We start from the raw sequence: 15,295 nt of genomic DNA, 5'->3' as shown, positions 1-15,295 counted from the left end.
ACTGCAGATGGCTGGCAAGACGGAGGAGAAAAACTTTTGTCAGCTGCATTTTATTTGGGACTCTTGCTAACTGCATTTTAGACCTTTTAAAAAAAATCACCAGAGAGCTATTGAGTGTCTCAGGAAGAACAAGGGAATGTTTGTTTTAATTCTACTTTGCTGTGTGCCCTTGAGCAAGCTACTCAACCTTTCTGTGCTGCGGTTTCCTCATCTGTATAATGAGGATGGCAGTGAGTTGTGAGGATTACGTGGGATAGTATAAGTAAAATGCCACCAAGTGTATTGTAAGTGCTCCACACATGTTTGGTATTTTTATTAATTTATTTTAGTTGGCATCCTTTCCTTTCCTGGGAGAGATGATATAGTTGAATATTTTTGTTTCATCTCTGGTCTCTGTAATTAGCCTGCTTTCTTCAAGAAAGAGAACAGCAAGAGTTCCTCCAGTACGCAAACACAAGTGCTTGTCCTTTTTGACTGTCTTTGTCTTTTTTTTTTTTTAGAAGTAATTTTATGGCTCATGCACTTGAGATTCCATCAGGAAAGCTGGGCCCCTCTATCAAGCAGATGATTGTCCCTGCTGGGCATTCATTGGCAAATCACAATTCTGTTAATTAACACAATGTGGGATTCCAGCTCTCAACTCCTTTCAAACTCACCCTTTCTTCCTTGGGTTTTGAGTTGCAGCCTCTCTCCTCTGCTGAGCCTGGGTGACATGTGTATCTTGGAGCCATCCTTTTGTCTTTGCTCAGCCCTGGGCTCAGCAGCCACCAGGCCATGGACTGCCTGCCTCCTCCACCTCCACCTGCCTTGCACATCCTTTCTCTGTGCCTGCCTTCTTATCTCAACATCCCCATCGCCTGTTTTCTGGAAAATTTCCCGATTTCTCCCCAGTGTAAAAAGGGGCATGTGTTTCTATTCCGAGCACTTTGCTTTGACTTGGCATGCCTTCATGGACTTCAGCGGGGCGTCTGGGTCTGCGTAATGAGCCTCTCAACATCGCAGCTGCCAGCCTAGAGGAGCACTGCTTTGCTAATGCAGATGTAACAAATTCCACCCAACATAACCCCCTGAACAGATGCCTTCAAAGTCAGGACTCCAAGCTCTGCCTTTTGTTATCACTTTTGCTACTTCCCTTGAGACTGTGTCATTGGGCATTTTCTTTCCTTCCTTTCCTTCTTTCTTTCTTCCTTTCCTTCTTTCTTTCTTTCCTTCCTTCCTTCCATCCTTCCTTCCTTGCTTCTTCTTTTGTTTTTCTTTAAACCAAGTCAGGGCAATGTGTTGTAATAATCCACCCACATCCTCTGGCCTAGTACCTGTCACCCGAGACCTAGGAATCACAGGCTCAGAGGTGCAGTGACTTACGAAGTCCTCAGCAGAGCCAGGTCCTAATCCAAACCTCCTCACCTTTTTCTGGCATGAACTCTGAAAGAACTTTGAAAAGTTGAGAGGACTGTGTATATCATGTGATCTCTTGTTGCTGTTGCCAAGACGATCATATTAAAAGTGGACCTCCATGAGCACTGGATTGTACACTTGAAAATGATGAAGATGATCAATTGTACTGCAGTGTTTTAAAAGGCATGAAATTCTGATGCATGCTACAACATAGATGAACTTGGAAAACATGCTAAGTAAAATTAATCAGATACAAAAGAGCAAATGTTGTATGGTTCCACGCATTGAAGGTCTATGAGTGGTCGAATGCATAGAGAAATTAGAATGGTGTTCATGATGGATGCCATTTTACTCGAATAAAATTTTTAAAAAAATGTTTTTAAAGAAGTTAGAATGGTGGAGGCCAGGGGCTGAGGAGAAGATGGAGAGTTAATGCCTAACGGGAGCAGAATTTTAGTTCGGGAAGATGAACAGTTCTGGAGATGGGTGGTGGTGATGGTTGCACAACAGTATGAATGTATTTCATGCCACCAAACTGTATACTTTTTAATGGTTAAAATGGTAAATTTTATGTTATGTATAAACAAAATTTTTAAAGGGGGAGGAAGGAACCACCATGAAAGCATTTTTAAAGCCCCAAATGAGCATTTTTTAAAAAGCAAAAAATGTAAAAATAACTTTTTAAAAGCTCCCTTTATTGACTCAAAGTCATTCTCTTAGCTTTAGGATATAAAAAAATGGATTATGTATAATTTGGGTTGTTCACAAAAATCATCGTGTTTGTTTGGCGCATTCAATTTAAAAGTATAACTCAACTCACCCATTCAGCACATTTATGGAGATGGTGTGGGAGGCAGAGTGCTCAGCCTGGAATAAAACAATCAGCGCAAACTCGCTAATTGAATTTCATTTAAAACGCTTGACATTTTTCTTACAAATAGGTTGACAAGCTGCTGAACCTAAGGAATTCAGCATCTTTTGATTCTTGTGGGTTTTATTGGTGAGTCTCTTTCAGGTTACTGGGAGGAGGCAGGTCTGGCTTGTCTTTGGTGACAGGCTTTTGCTGCAAGGATGCGAGGGAATGAAGGATGTAGGGAAACAGTGTTCTCCCTGGGTCCCAGGGCTTCCCAGTCTGGACTCTGCAGAAACTGTGACTAAGTGTTGTCTGGGTTTCAGGCTGAGCTTGAGTAAGCTGCCCTTTCAGTATGCCCTTCGTAGTCCTGTATCCCCAAAGAGCATCTGATGGGGTCAGCTTGTCATTGTTCAGTAAGAAGTGACTACCTTGGGCAGGGTGTCCCTCCATGCCATCTCTGAAGCATAAGGTCATTATGACAATTAAATGAGTTCAATGGAGAGTCCCTAGAACAGTGTTTTATTCAACACATGGTGAGTGATGAATCAATGTTATCATTCTTATGAAACAAGACACAAGGCAAGATCCTAGGATGAGAGTGGAGGAGTGCAGGAAAGAAGTGTAAAATCTAACCAACGTTTGAATATTCTGATTCAACCTCATCCAGATATAAATTGTTCAAGAGCCTGCTCTAAAGGTGATCTGGGCTTTAGAGTGAAGGCAAGTTCAGAAGAGAAGCAGCATGACCATCCTTTAGGTTTCTACCTTGGGATCGTGGGCCCAAGAGAGTTGCAGCAGCCTGAATTGGTTGACAACACGATTCATGTTTTTTATTGACAAAAAAAAAAAAAAAAAAAAATCCACTTATACATTTAGATTCTGCAAAATGTTGAGTTTTATTTGATTTGAGCCGTTTGCTAGAGAGTGTTTGGATAGATTCAGATGAGGGAAGGAAAAGAAAATGCCTTTGCCAGTGATGTGCAGTGCTCAGCAGAGCTCAGGGAAGTCAGGTTCACCCAGTGCTCAGTGCCCCACATAGATCACCTTTGTGGAGCAAATAGTATGTGCCATGTATGAGCCCCTCAACCCTCACATTCTGAGGGGAGGCACTGCTATTAATCCCATTTTACAGAGGGGGAAACTGAAGCATAGAGATAACCAGTCTGACAAGAGCCAATGTTCACACCCAGCAGTCTGACTTCAGACACTTTCAGGTGTCAAGAGTCTCAATTTCCAGTTTTAATTTAACAGCATCACTGTAACTGGCGAAGTCTTTTGCTCTTCTTTAGATCTTTGGAAGAATGCTCAGCTTCATGGTGTCACAGAGAAGCACAGTTGATTGTGCTCTACCGCAGTGTCATTATGATCTTTCATGTTATGAAAAGCGTTGGTCCGCCAACCATGAATGTTACCCCAGCCCTTCTGTGCGCCACTCACAGTGCCATGTGTAAAGCAATTGTATGCCACCCCCATCCTCTGCCTGACATTCAGGATTTTACAGCGGATGCATTGTTTAGGGTATGTGCGTTTCCTTTTTCTACTTTTCTATAGAACACTGATTCCAAATCACAATTTTTTCTTCCCGCAAGCCCAACATGTATCTGTAAACGTGTAATTGTTGTGAGTCACATTGATACCTTCTTTTAGAGATTCCTGTGTATATTCCAATTCTTGAAAGAGACCTACTCAAAGATTGCCTCATGGACACATGGCATAACAGCCTTAAAGATCTTAAGGAAAAGCAAAATAAAATTAAAAAGACTTCTGCCTGTATGTGTTGTCAATCATGGACAGAGATGTTATAGAAAAAAATGCTCTGTTCTTTTGCAAGATCTCGGACCCTTTTTTCTCGCGTTCTTGGGTCATCTTCCTCTAAGTCAAGTCACTGAGAGTATTTAGCAGTCAGCTGCTGAGAGCATTTGGTTCACAGAGGCTGCTGATGAGGAAACTTTCTTTGTGGAATCCAGATGCCTCCATGGAAGGACAGCTTCTGGGTAGACAATGCTGAAAAGAACTGTTTGAACTTCCTCTATCCTTATATTCCTTATCGGAGCTCAAGGACATTTGTTTGTTTCTGTGTTTGTTCTTAAATGATGCTGTAAGTATTTTCCTCTTTGATGTAAGAGCAACACATACTTATTATTGTGGGGAATTTAGAAACCACAGAAAACGATAAAGAAGAATAAAAAATCATTGAAAATTCTCTTCTCCCACTATTAACCTTTGGTATATTTCCTTTTGGTCTTTTTTTCTTGCTTATTATTATCATTAGTGTTTATAATCATTATAATTACATATCCAGGAGCAGATAAAACATACAATTTCATGTCTAGTTTTTTCCAACATCACTTAATTTCTCCAAAAACATCATTTTTATGGCTGTATAAGAGCTCATAATGTGAGTATACCGTAATTTCTATAACCATATCCCAATTGTTGGAATAGTTTAGGTCGTTTTCAGTCTTCACAATAGAGTATTTAATGTCTGCAATATGCTTCTTAGATAAAAGGATGTAGTTGTTCAGCCCATAACACTTGGAAATTAATACTTTACTAGAAAGTATCTGCAAATGACTTTTCCTTCTCAAACTAATTTGCTAGATAGAAAGATGTAAATGTTTATATAGAAAGCTAGTGTCTAGCTTACATCTATCTCCATCTTCTCTAAGCATCTCTCTCCCTGTCTATACTCACGTAACCACAAATACACTAAGTTATTATAAATGTGTATTTATATATTTAGCAGTAGCATCTGCTTCACATAACATTATCTAACTTTGAGAAATTAAATGATCCCTGCAGAGTTCCAAAAGTTGGGTCAATTATATGCGTTATTATTTATTCTATTATTTGCTACAAATCAAGCTCAGTTGATCATTTTCATGTCATTAGAAGATGAGTGTATCTTTCTGAGAGCTAAGGGTCATGCTGAGCTAGGAGGCTGCAAGGCTGGAGAGGAACGGCCTTCTCTCCAGCGTCAGCAAAGGCTGGGGACAGCAGGTCATAGAGAAGGGCGAGCCAGCTGTCTAGTTGGCCATGGCACTGAGTTTGTGAAGGAGGGAAGAGAGAAAGGAGATTGTGCTGGTGAGGAGGGTCACACGGGAAGGGCCTAAAACCTAGGCCTTTGGTGTGCACTTCACTCTGACAGACAGTGGGAAGCCACAAGGCTTGAGCACGGGCGAGAGAGAATGAGGTTGGCTTTAGGAGAAGTCATCTGGCAATAGGACACAAAACGAATTGGAGCAGAGAAACCCTGGAAAGACAGATTCTGGGGAGCGGATCTGCAAGAGGAAAGAAGATCAGTGCTCACTGACTCCTGCTGAGGGCCAGACAGCATTTCATGTAAACTATCTCATTTTGCCACCTGTCCATACAGCTGGGAAAATTGAGGCCTGTTGAAAGTCACAGGGCAGAAAGTGACAGAGACAGTGTTAAACTGAAAACTGAAGCTCAGGCTCACTTGACTACACCGAGCTGCCTGGGTTCAAGGGAAGAAGGGCAGAGTCAGAGCAGAGGCAGCATCTCCAGGGGCCGAGAGGAGGAGCTGCATACACTAGTTACTGTGGAGGCAACAGGTGAACTCGGCAACCGATCAGAAATCCAGGGATGAAAGGAGTGAGACTCAAAATGTCCCTGAGATTTGGGGGACAGACAGATTGTGAGGATGGTGATGCCATTGGAATCAATAGGGAAGGTGCCCTTTGACAGTGACAATGAGAAACTGGGTTTTAGAAGATCTGAATTAGAGGCACAGAAAGACCACTCAAGTCAACATGTCCAATCAGCTGTGAGAGATATGGATCAGAAACCCAGGAGAAAGATCAGCACCACTGATGGAGATGTGATACACATAAGATTCATAGAAATGCGCTTCTGACTCATGTAAGTTACAAATATATATGAATGAGGCTAAAGCACAATGTAATATTATAAGCTTATATGAATGTAAACTGTGACCTTTCAATGGGAGAATATTCTTTTTAAATTCTTTGTTGAGTCACAAGATCTGAGAGCCAGAAGAAGCCAGTTTTCTGCTTCCTCCCAGTTCCAAAACCTTGAGTCTTGCTGTGTGTTCTCTTGTGCTGAGTCTTCTGAGAGGCAGGACAGTGAGTTCCTTGTTTAGCCTTGTTAACTTCCTCAAGAACATGTGGAGGACACACCAGTGAGTCCGTCCTATTCACAGACATTGGAGGTGCGGTCCCGAGTCCGGAGACATTCCCCCCACCTCTACATCCAAATCCTACAAGCACGGAAGTTCCTGACCCTTTTTTCTTTTCCAGTGACACAGACCATGTCTTCAGAAGGCAAAAATAAATCTTGAACTTGGGAATTATTTTGTGCTACTGGGTAGGAGGACACAGGAAGTGTAAAGACTCCATGAGGTAGTTTCAGAGAAATATCTTGCCTCTTGCTCCTTTCGGAATCATCTGGGGAGCAGAACAGGCTGGCTATCAATATATAAACATCTTGCCTTAAATATTTTACCCATCATACTTTAAAAAAATCCACGATCCATTTAGTTTTATTCCAACTTAGAGGTAAATCAAACACACCGTTTCCTTTGGGAGAACTGAAAAAAAAGGTTTTGCCCAAATGTTTCTCATTTTGTTCTGGATTTTCACGTATCTGCCAATGACCTTGGCCTCATTAGCGAGCACCTTATTCAAGCAGGCTTCGATAGCCTGCCACAGAACAAAGACAACATCGAGGGCAGAGGGAGAGATTGGCACACATGGGGATAATGGGGTGGGGATGCTTGTCTCTTGTAGAACCAGACACAAAGTACATAACGAGCATTTACTTAACAAAAGACCCAACAGCAAAACGCCGGCAAAATTCAAAAGTGACTGACTACACGTGAAGCATGAAAAATGTTTCCAGTCACGTGAGACGCTTCAAGCATAGAAAGCAAACCATGCAAAATGGAAAACGTTTGAAAACATGAAAGCAAAGCCATTAGGCATCACTTTTGAACAAAACAAATAGAAAAGGCTTTCTCATCATCTGCCTCTAAGTGAACTGTGCACAGTGTACTGTCGACGGTTCCCGGCACATAGTAAGTGCTGAATAAATGTCAGCTTCTTCCTCCCTTGCTAGCTCATTGTCCAGGAGAGACACTGTGGACTGCTAGTCATTCACGCTCCTACCAAATGGCATAGACTGATTCCTTCATTCCGTAGAGACTTAGAGCTTCTGCTATGTCTTAGATGCTGAGAGAAACACAAAGGAGAAAAAATGCAGCCTCTGTTCTCCAAACAATTGGATGACTGCCTAAGATGTGGGAGGACAGTAGGAAAGAACACAACAAGAGAACCCCACGGCTTTCTGGACCAGCAGCCTTCTCGAGATAGAAGGGCCAGTGTCTTACCCATCTTTGTCTCTTCAGTGCTTAGAATAACACCTGGCTGAGAGATAGACCTCAGTGAATGAACAAATGAATGAGTCAGTGAATGAATGAATGAATGAATGGGCACTAAGTGAGAGGTCCTGCCCACAATGATGCTGCATGATCGGCACTTACAGAATGGGTGATTCTAGCAGAGCTGTGAGTGACTTGGGAAGAGGAAAGGTGCCTCTCACCTGTAAAGTCATCCACTTTTCTCCCTACCCCCTACCTAGCAAGCTGTGTTCTCTCTTGTTTCACTCTCCACTAGCGCCTTCCACTGAATGTGCCTGTGTGGGTGTACCTGTACATTGCGTGTCTGTTTCTAAGCCTTTTCAAGCACTTCCATAGCAGTTACTTTGTGCCAGCCTCTAAGTAATATGCAAATATAATTTTCATAACGATGTCATGAGGTAGGTACTATTATTAGACCTTCTCAGAGCTGAGGAAACTGAGGCCCAATGATATTAAGGTCACATGACTAGTAAGAGGTAGATCCAGAGCTCAAGCCCAGACAGTCTGACCCCAAAGCAGTGTCTTTTACCACTGAACTCTGCTGTCCACATTTATCAAGTAGAACCAGGAAGAGCTTCCGTCAGTTTGCCTGTGGTCTGCTATATTGACGTGGACAAGATTCAGAGCATGGGAAAGGTTAAGTCCCAGGTATTAGGTTCATCCTCTCTGCTATGTCTTTCTCTTCTTCGTAGAAATATACTTAAGTCTTACGTCATTTATAAAAAAGAAAAGTCCTCCCTGACTCTGTATTCCACTCACCCTCACTGCTGCTCCATTTCCCTCCTCTTCTCTCCAGCCAGGCTACTTGAAAGCATACTAGTTAGGAGTGACTTTCACTTCCTTCCTCCCACTCATCCCCAGAAACCCAGTGAAATTGACTTCCACTAAAAGAGCCCTTGACAAGGTCACAAGGGACCTTTTCTATTTGTAAATCTAGTAGGTGTCACGCAGGAAAAAAAAAACATGCTGTAGTAGAAACCGTGCTTCCTATCATTAGCACAATGCCTGGCACACAATCGGTACTCAGCAAATTGCTGTTGAAGGTTTTATGATCTTATGTCTTATTTGATCTCAGTAACATTAGCCATCAGTAAAACGTGTTCGTTTCTTCACTTCCGTGGTGTCCCTTATGCTAGATTTGCCCTACCCTTTTAGGTCATCTGTGTTCATTCTCCTCCTCCTCTTCTTCTTATCCCTTAAATGTCGGTATTCAAATTCTGTCCTTACCCTTCTTTTCTTCTCATTTTGTGTTCCATCTCTCATTTTGTGTTCCATCTCTGGGAAAGCAGGCATTCAATCCTACAGCTTTAACTACATGATTTTCAAGTCAGTATCTCAAGTAGTAATTGCTCCCCTATGTGCTAGACTTGTACAGCCAGGACCATAAAGGGCATTTCCAGTTAGGTGTGTATTAGGCACTTACCGAATTGAACTTGACAAATTTCTCTTCTCTTATGAGATTTGTCCTCCCGTGCTATTTTTATTTATTTCTTTATTTTAGACAAAGTCTCTGTTGCCTAGGCTGGAGTGCAGTAGTGCAATCTCGCCTCACTGCATCCTCCGTCTCCCAGGTCCAAGTGATTATCCTGCCTCAGGCTACCGAATAGCTGGGATTACAGGCATGAGCCACCATGTCCAACAATTTTTTGTATTGTCTTACTATCCCCTGAATTCAGCCTCTCAACCCTGTTCTCTGCTATAGTGCAGGTCTTCATCATTTAAGGGATTGCCTTGTCTCTAAGACTTTCTTTCTCCCAGTCAGAACTCCACTCTGCACCCATGGTCATCTTTCTAGAGAAAACAAAAACCTAACCAGCTTCTCCCCAGCTTAGACTCCTTCAGTGGCTTGCCGTGGCCTTCTGGATGAAATCCAAGCTCGAAGCATAGCATATGGAGTCCCTGGTGAGTGATTGACCAAGTGAATTCCTCATTAAAAGCAGTTTAATTGAGCAAAAATCTCTATCCCCTTCTCTAGTCATCAGGATGGAAAATTGGAACATATATTTATTCCCAGAAAGAGAACTTAGCTGGTTATAGCAAGTATATCTTTGTTTTTAACAGATCACTACGATTGATTATGTGGCTCTAAGTCAGCATGTTATAATAATTATGAGGCCAAAAAAAAAAAAAAACCTATTACACAGGAGTATATAGAACATCTCCTCTTTCTCCTATTCATCAAATATGATAAGCAGACTCCTGCCTCAGTGCCTTTGCATCTGCTGTTCCCTCTACCTGGAATACTCTTCCCCCAGACATTCACATATCCATTCCCTCCCTTCCTCAGGTGTCTCCTTAAATGTCACCTTATTGTGGGTGCTTTCTTGACCTCTGTATGTTAAATAGCAACTCTCCTACATCTGCTTCATTACAGCTCATCCCCCAACCTACTTAATTTTTTCTCCATAGCATTTATCACTTCCCCCTCCACACACACGTATATATAAATATGCATGTAGTTTGTGTCTTTCTCTGGAAAGTATGTTTAATGGAGCCAGTAATTCGGTTTGGTCCACTGCTTTACCTCTTGCACACAGCAGCTGCTTGAGAAACACGCATTGAATGAATAAATAAATGAATGTAGGATGAACCCGAAGAGGGAATTTCTGTTGCTGGAACTTTTTTTCAAGTGAGGGATAAGATATCGACTTTAGTTTCCTTCTACGGAGTTTCTTTTCTTGGCAAGATCTTTATTTGAATGAGTTTTAACCATCTGCTAAAAAAGCCTGGGTCAACATAGCCTTCAAAAATAAGTCAATAGAGCTGCAGAGAAAGGCACAGGGGAAAGGAGAGGTCGACCGAGCCCACTCACTCTTTACAGGTTACTAACAAGCATCTCCTTAACAGGAGAGGGAACGAGTGGAGAGAAGGAAGCACTGCCTTTGAAGGAGGGAAGGGAGAAGGCTCTGTTACCTCATGTACAATGACTCCCAGCTTTGTGGGAGGTACACAAACCTGTTATCATTGGTTTGATTTATGGTTCTTCAGCCTTCCTCAAAAATGGCTCCATGATGTATTATTATTGTTTAAATAACATTCTTAGTTTGCACATTTTGCTCCATCTCTTGAGATAAAGACAGGCTGGCATATTGCATACATACATGGCATTGAGAATCACAACTACTGGGGCAGAGTCATCTGGTCTACCCCCCATTTTCCAGGTAGCAAGGAATGTTATTCCTATGTCAGAAAGTCGACAGGTGAACCCAGAAATTAAGCATCTTCTATAAAGTAAGAACTAGAAGAAGGAGTCAGAGGCTATCTCCTGTTCCCAGGACAGCAGCCACCAGTATCCTTTAGTCCTCACTACCCCTAAACCCTCATTTTTCCTGCCATACTGCTTGATCCTGCTCTCCTATGCAATGGGCTTTGGAAAACATCCATGCTTATATGTGGATGGAGGTAAGAACATACTCTTTAGGCCCCTTCCCCATCATACTTCTAAATTAGAAAACAGAATTTGCTAGAATTTTAGAATTTACAGGTTTTTTTGGGGGGGGGGAAATAAGTTGCTACTCTTACATTTCCATGTTGTTTGTAAAGACTGGTATATCCTGCACCTGTAAAATGCACATTGGATGACAGCAGTCATACCCACTGGGCCTTGTATTTGTTCTTCTGCCTCGTAGCATGGCAGTGAACATAAATGATCACTGGCATTTGTGTTAGCACTTTACAGTTTACAAAGGGCTTTCACAGATCTCATCTGATCAATGACTCTAGGAGGCCATGGAGCACAGTGATTAAAAGCATGGGCCTTGGAGTCGGACCAGGATTCTCACTCTAGTTCTGCTGCTTCTAAGCTGCCTGCATGGGGCAAGTTCCTCATGATTTCATGGGTAAAAGGGAAATGATAAGCTCATCAATTATGGGGGAGGACTTAAATGTGATGATGTACAGAAAATACTGAGAACATGACCAGCACATCAGAAATGCTAGCTTTATCATCATCACTATCACCATCACCATCATCATCATTATATCATTCTTGTCTCGGATATGACTTGTATAAGGCCATCTGTAAACAATTTATTTAAAAGATTGTACCTACAACTTTTTTTTTCTCACTACAACCTTTTAAGCCCATCCTTTCTGAGCTGCCATATCCATTCCTACGTGATATCTATGGGAGACGCCATAGATTTGGGGGTAAATTGTCACATATTCATAAACTTTTATTTGTAGGTATTAAAATTGGATTCAGATCTAATATCAGAACCTCAGTCTTATATTAATATTTAGTGTACATCTTCTCCCTTTCCCAGCTTGGGCTTGCCACTTTCTTAGAAACTTGCAATATGGAAAGAGATCTGTTCATCTTCTTTATTTTTACAATCCTACCTGCTCCCTGTGAACCCTGTTACTTCTGGCTCCTCCAGGGCTGGGGTTGGTGAAAGGAGGACAGGTAAAAGGCCAAGGCTCTGGCCTGCCTGGTGATATTGCTCTCTGGGCTCTCCATGTGGTAGGGCCCAAAGGCTGGCTCTCCTTCTCTTGTATGGGACTTTTGGGATTCCTTTGGGAAAGCTTTGCAGGAATTGGTGTTGTACCATTGATTGTCTCCTGACGTGGGGAGGACACCTTCCAGCTGAGTTGGTTCTGCCCCCTCTTCACCTCTCATTTCTGGTGCTGCCCCACCATGGAGACATTTTTTGTTGGCGTGATCGTACACTAATGGACAAAACTGTAGGACGGAGTCTTTTCGAGGCACTTTAGTCTTCATTGGCATCCACTTGGCACATGGAGAAACCACTGGATCCTTCCCCACACACAGCCTGTCTTGGCTCTGTTGCCACCGGTGCATGAAACAGCCTCTGGCCTCATTGTTTCAGGCCACAGCTAGGCACCCTCCCCTATGTCCTCTAAACTCTAGAGTACCTGCACACAGCTCTCTGTGTGGTTCTCTTGAGGACCTTTTTCTGTCCTTGAGCCAGCTACCACCAACTTGAGAGGTGCTGGTGGTTGGAGTGGGGAAGCTCCCATGGGGAGAGAATAGAAATGTAAGAAACTGTTACCAACCTTCTGCCTCAATCTCCCATGTAAACTGAAGGTGAGGAATGCACTATGAGTTGCAGAACTAGGTTGGGGCACTTTGTAGCAAGCTCTACACAAGGTCTCACACCTCTCTTTAGAACAGATGCACTGAAAGCATCACATGCAAAAAAGGTAATGGTGGCCATGACACCTTAGAGCCCTGTTCCTCATTCCTGGCAATCAGCCAGTGTTGGCCTGCACTGGAGCTGCAAAGTAAAGGAAACTCAGGCCTCCAAAGGTGAACATCTCGACAGTACGTGCTCACTGTTGGCCAGAGAGGAGCATGGCAGGTCTGTAGCTTTCACTGTAAAAAGAAAATATTTAGTGGCAGTATGTCTTTTAAAAGACAATACTTAGGAGACGAAATTGGTGTCCAGGCCCCTCTTCCATCCAGAGCTCCAGTTAGTGCAGCTTGCCTCAGGATCTGTGCTTGGAATTTTTTAAAAACAATAAAGCTCACATCTCTCAAATAACTCAAAAGCTGATTGTTAAAGTAACACATCCTTATTGTAGAAAAGAACAAACAAAACCCAAAATATCACAACCCAAAAAAGCCTCCCGGTTAACATTTGGTGTACTTTTCCTTTGCTTATCCCACGTGGGTAGACATGCATGGCAGCACAGAGATACACCGCAGTACTCAGATGGGGGTCATAAATGTAGGCTTGTGCATTATTTTTCATTTAATATTCTCTTATGAATTTTCCTCATGTCCTTGATATTCTTCCAAAGAATACTTTTAATAGCTGAATAATACTTCATTCCATTTGATTGAATGTCCAGTATCCTTCTGGGGTTTGGAGTGGCATGGATCATGAAAAGCACTGAGGAATAGAAAGGGCGTGGACAGACCAAGACACCTTCCCAGAGCTGCCTGTTACTGGCTGTGTGACCTTGGCCAACTAGAATCCCTTTGTCTCAATTTCCAAACCTACAAAATGAGAATGATAGCGCCTACCTTATATAGTCGTTGGGAGGATGAATTGACATGTGCTATGTAAATTGCTCAACACATGCCTGCACTTAGTAAATGCATAATCAGTGTTAATTCCTATTTATCTTCCCCTTTCCTAGGCTTTTCAAATCCTGTGCCATCAGCCAAATCTCAGGCACCTGCAACATTTTTCTGGGTTGGCTAACACCCTGGAGGGTACCCATGTGTTTTAAAGCTCCCATATTCTAATTGTCTTGTAGTAACCCTCTGGGGAAACATTCTTGCCAAGCGACCCCAAATTCCTGCACTTTGCACTCAGCACAGCTCCCAGTGATGTGTGATATAGGGAAGGAGGAATGGAAGCTTCTTTTGGGTGGGGTAGCAGATTGTACCAACCTAGCTTGTCTTGATCAGTAAAGACAGCCAGAGGACAGTGAACCAGACTCCAAGCTGGGTCTACCTAAGCACACCTGGTTGGCTGAGCTGCAGTTTCCTTTCATCCTTCCCTTCTGCATTTTCTGCTGTTGGCGTAGCAGTGTAGCAGCAGCGAGAAAGGAGCCATTCTTGTGAGTTTTGGGGTTGCGACTCTGTCTCTTGGTCCTGCGTTTTACCCCCTTCTTTCTTCCCTCCAGCCACTTGTGTTACCAGCTGACCTAGCTTTCATCAGCCAAGTACAAATTTTGCAATTTTTCTTTCATTGTTTTGACAATGGATTTGATTTGTATATGTCAGCCTCACATAATATCCCTATTTAGAGCAGCTCTCTGATCCAGAGGTAGGACTGAGGAGGAGGAAGTGTCAACCCTGTCTTCTGACCCAGAAACCACTTCTTGTTTGCACAGAAACTTCCTTCCCCCACTATGTCTTCCTGACTTGGGGGAGGGACAGTGCAGAAATGTCTGTTGGGTTCCTAATCTGTGGGCTATCATATGTGCTCATTAAACTTTATTGCTGTGTCATCTGGAATGTGGCCCCGTGTTGATGTTTTCATTGTATACAATAAAAGCTATGTTGAATTATTAAGTGATAGTTAATGCTGGCTTTAAAAAATGAGATTGGAGAAGAGAAAAACTGGCTTTAAGTTGCAACGATATTTGAGTCACTGAAGTGGATCTGCTGTCCTGACCCTGCACTATGCCACGGTGCATACAGTTTTAGTAATTGTTGCAGAGTGGAATGGTGATCTCCCTTAGCAAATAAATATTTAGTGAGCACCTGCTTATGTCAGGCAGTGCTCTGGAGACTAGAAAGACAAAACAAACCAAACATGAATGCAACCCTCAACAAGCTTAAATTTACTGGTGAGAGGGAGACATAAATAATTGTGAAAAGATGTGGTAGTGATATTAACCAACTGTTCCAGGAACCCCAAGGACTGGATGCAAGTGTCTATTAAAGTACCATGGAAGTTTCCCAGAGACATTTACTTTTTAGGGAACTCTGCATGAATGATGAGAAATTTGACAGATGGAGCCAGTGGGGACCCATGTTGGCAGAGAGCACAGTGTCATCATGGAAAGAGGGAGGGGAATGGCAGCTGTTGTGACTGAAGCATGGGGGGCTTAGAGAAAGATGGTGATGCAGGGAGAGGCAGAGGACAGTTCTGAAGGGCCTTTTAGGGATCAAAGCACCAACTCATGTACTTTCTCATGGAAACAAAAACTATCTTTTGACAGAATAATTC

The 15,295-nt window shown here is 42.6% G+C and overlaps 1 protein-coding gene and 1 long non-coding RNA gene across 2 annotated transcripts in view; one reads left to right on the top strand and one right to left on the bottom strand.

The window, feature by feature from the left end:
* TMEM178B (transmembrane protein 178B) overlaps positions 1-15,295 on the top strand; it is a 395,175-nt gene that overhangs the window by 335,344 nt on the left and 44,536 nt on the right. The gene's annotated exons all lie outside the window — the stretch shown is intronic.
* LOC104659703 lies at positions 3,129-6,590 on the bottom strand. Its single transcript, XR_747621.1, has 2 exons — positions 6,206-6,590; positions 3,129-5,640 (listed from the first exon to the last, which is right to left on the bottom strand). It is a non-coding gene; the product is annotated as an uncharacterized LOC104659703 (long non-coding RNA).

Source organism: Rhinopithecus roxellana, chromosome 6 (genome assembly GCF_007565055.1).
Source record: "Rhinopithecus roxellana isolate Shanxi Qingling chromosome 6, ASM756505v1, whole genome shotgun sequence".
NCBI classification, from domain to species: domain Eukaryota; kingdom Metazoa; phylum Chordata; class Mammalia; order Primates; family Cercopithecidae; genus Rhinopithecus; species Rhinopithecus roxellana.
Note: the sequence above shows the minus strand (reverse complement) of the source record. Positions and strands in the feature narration are given on the sequence as shown.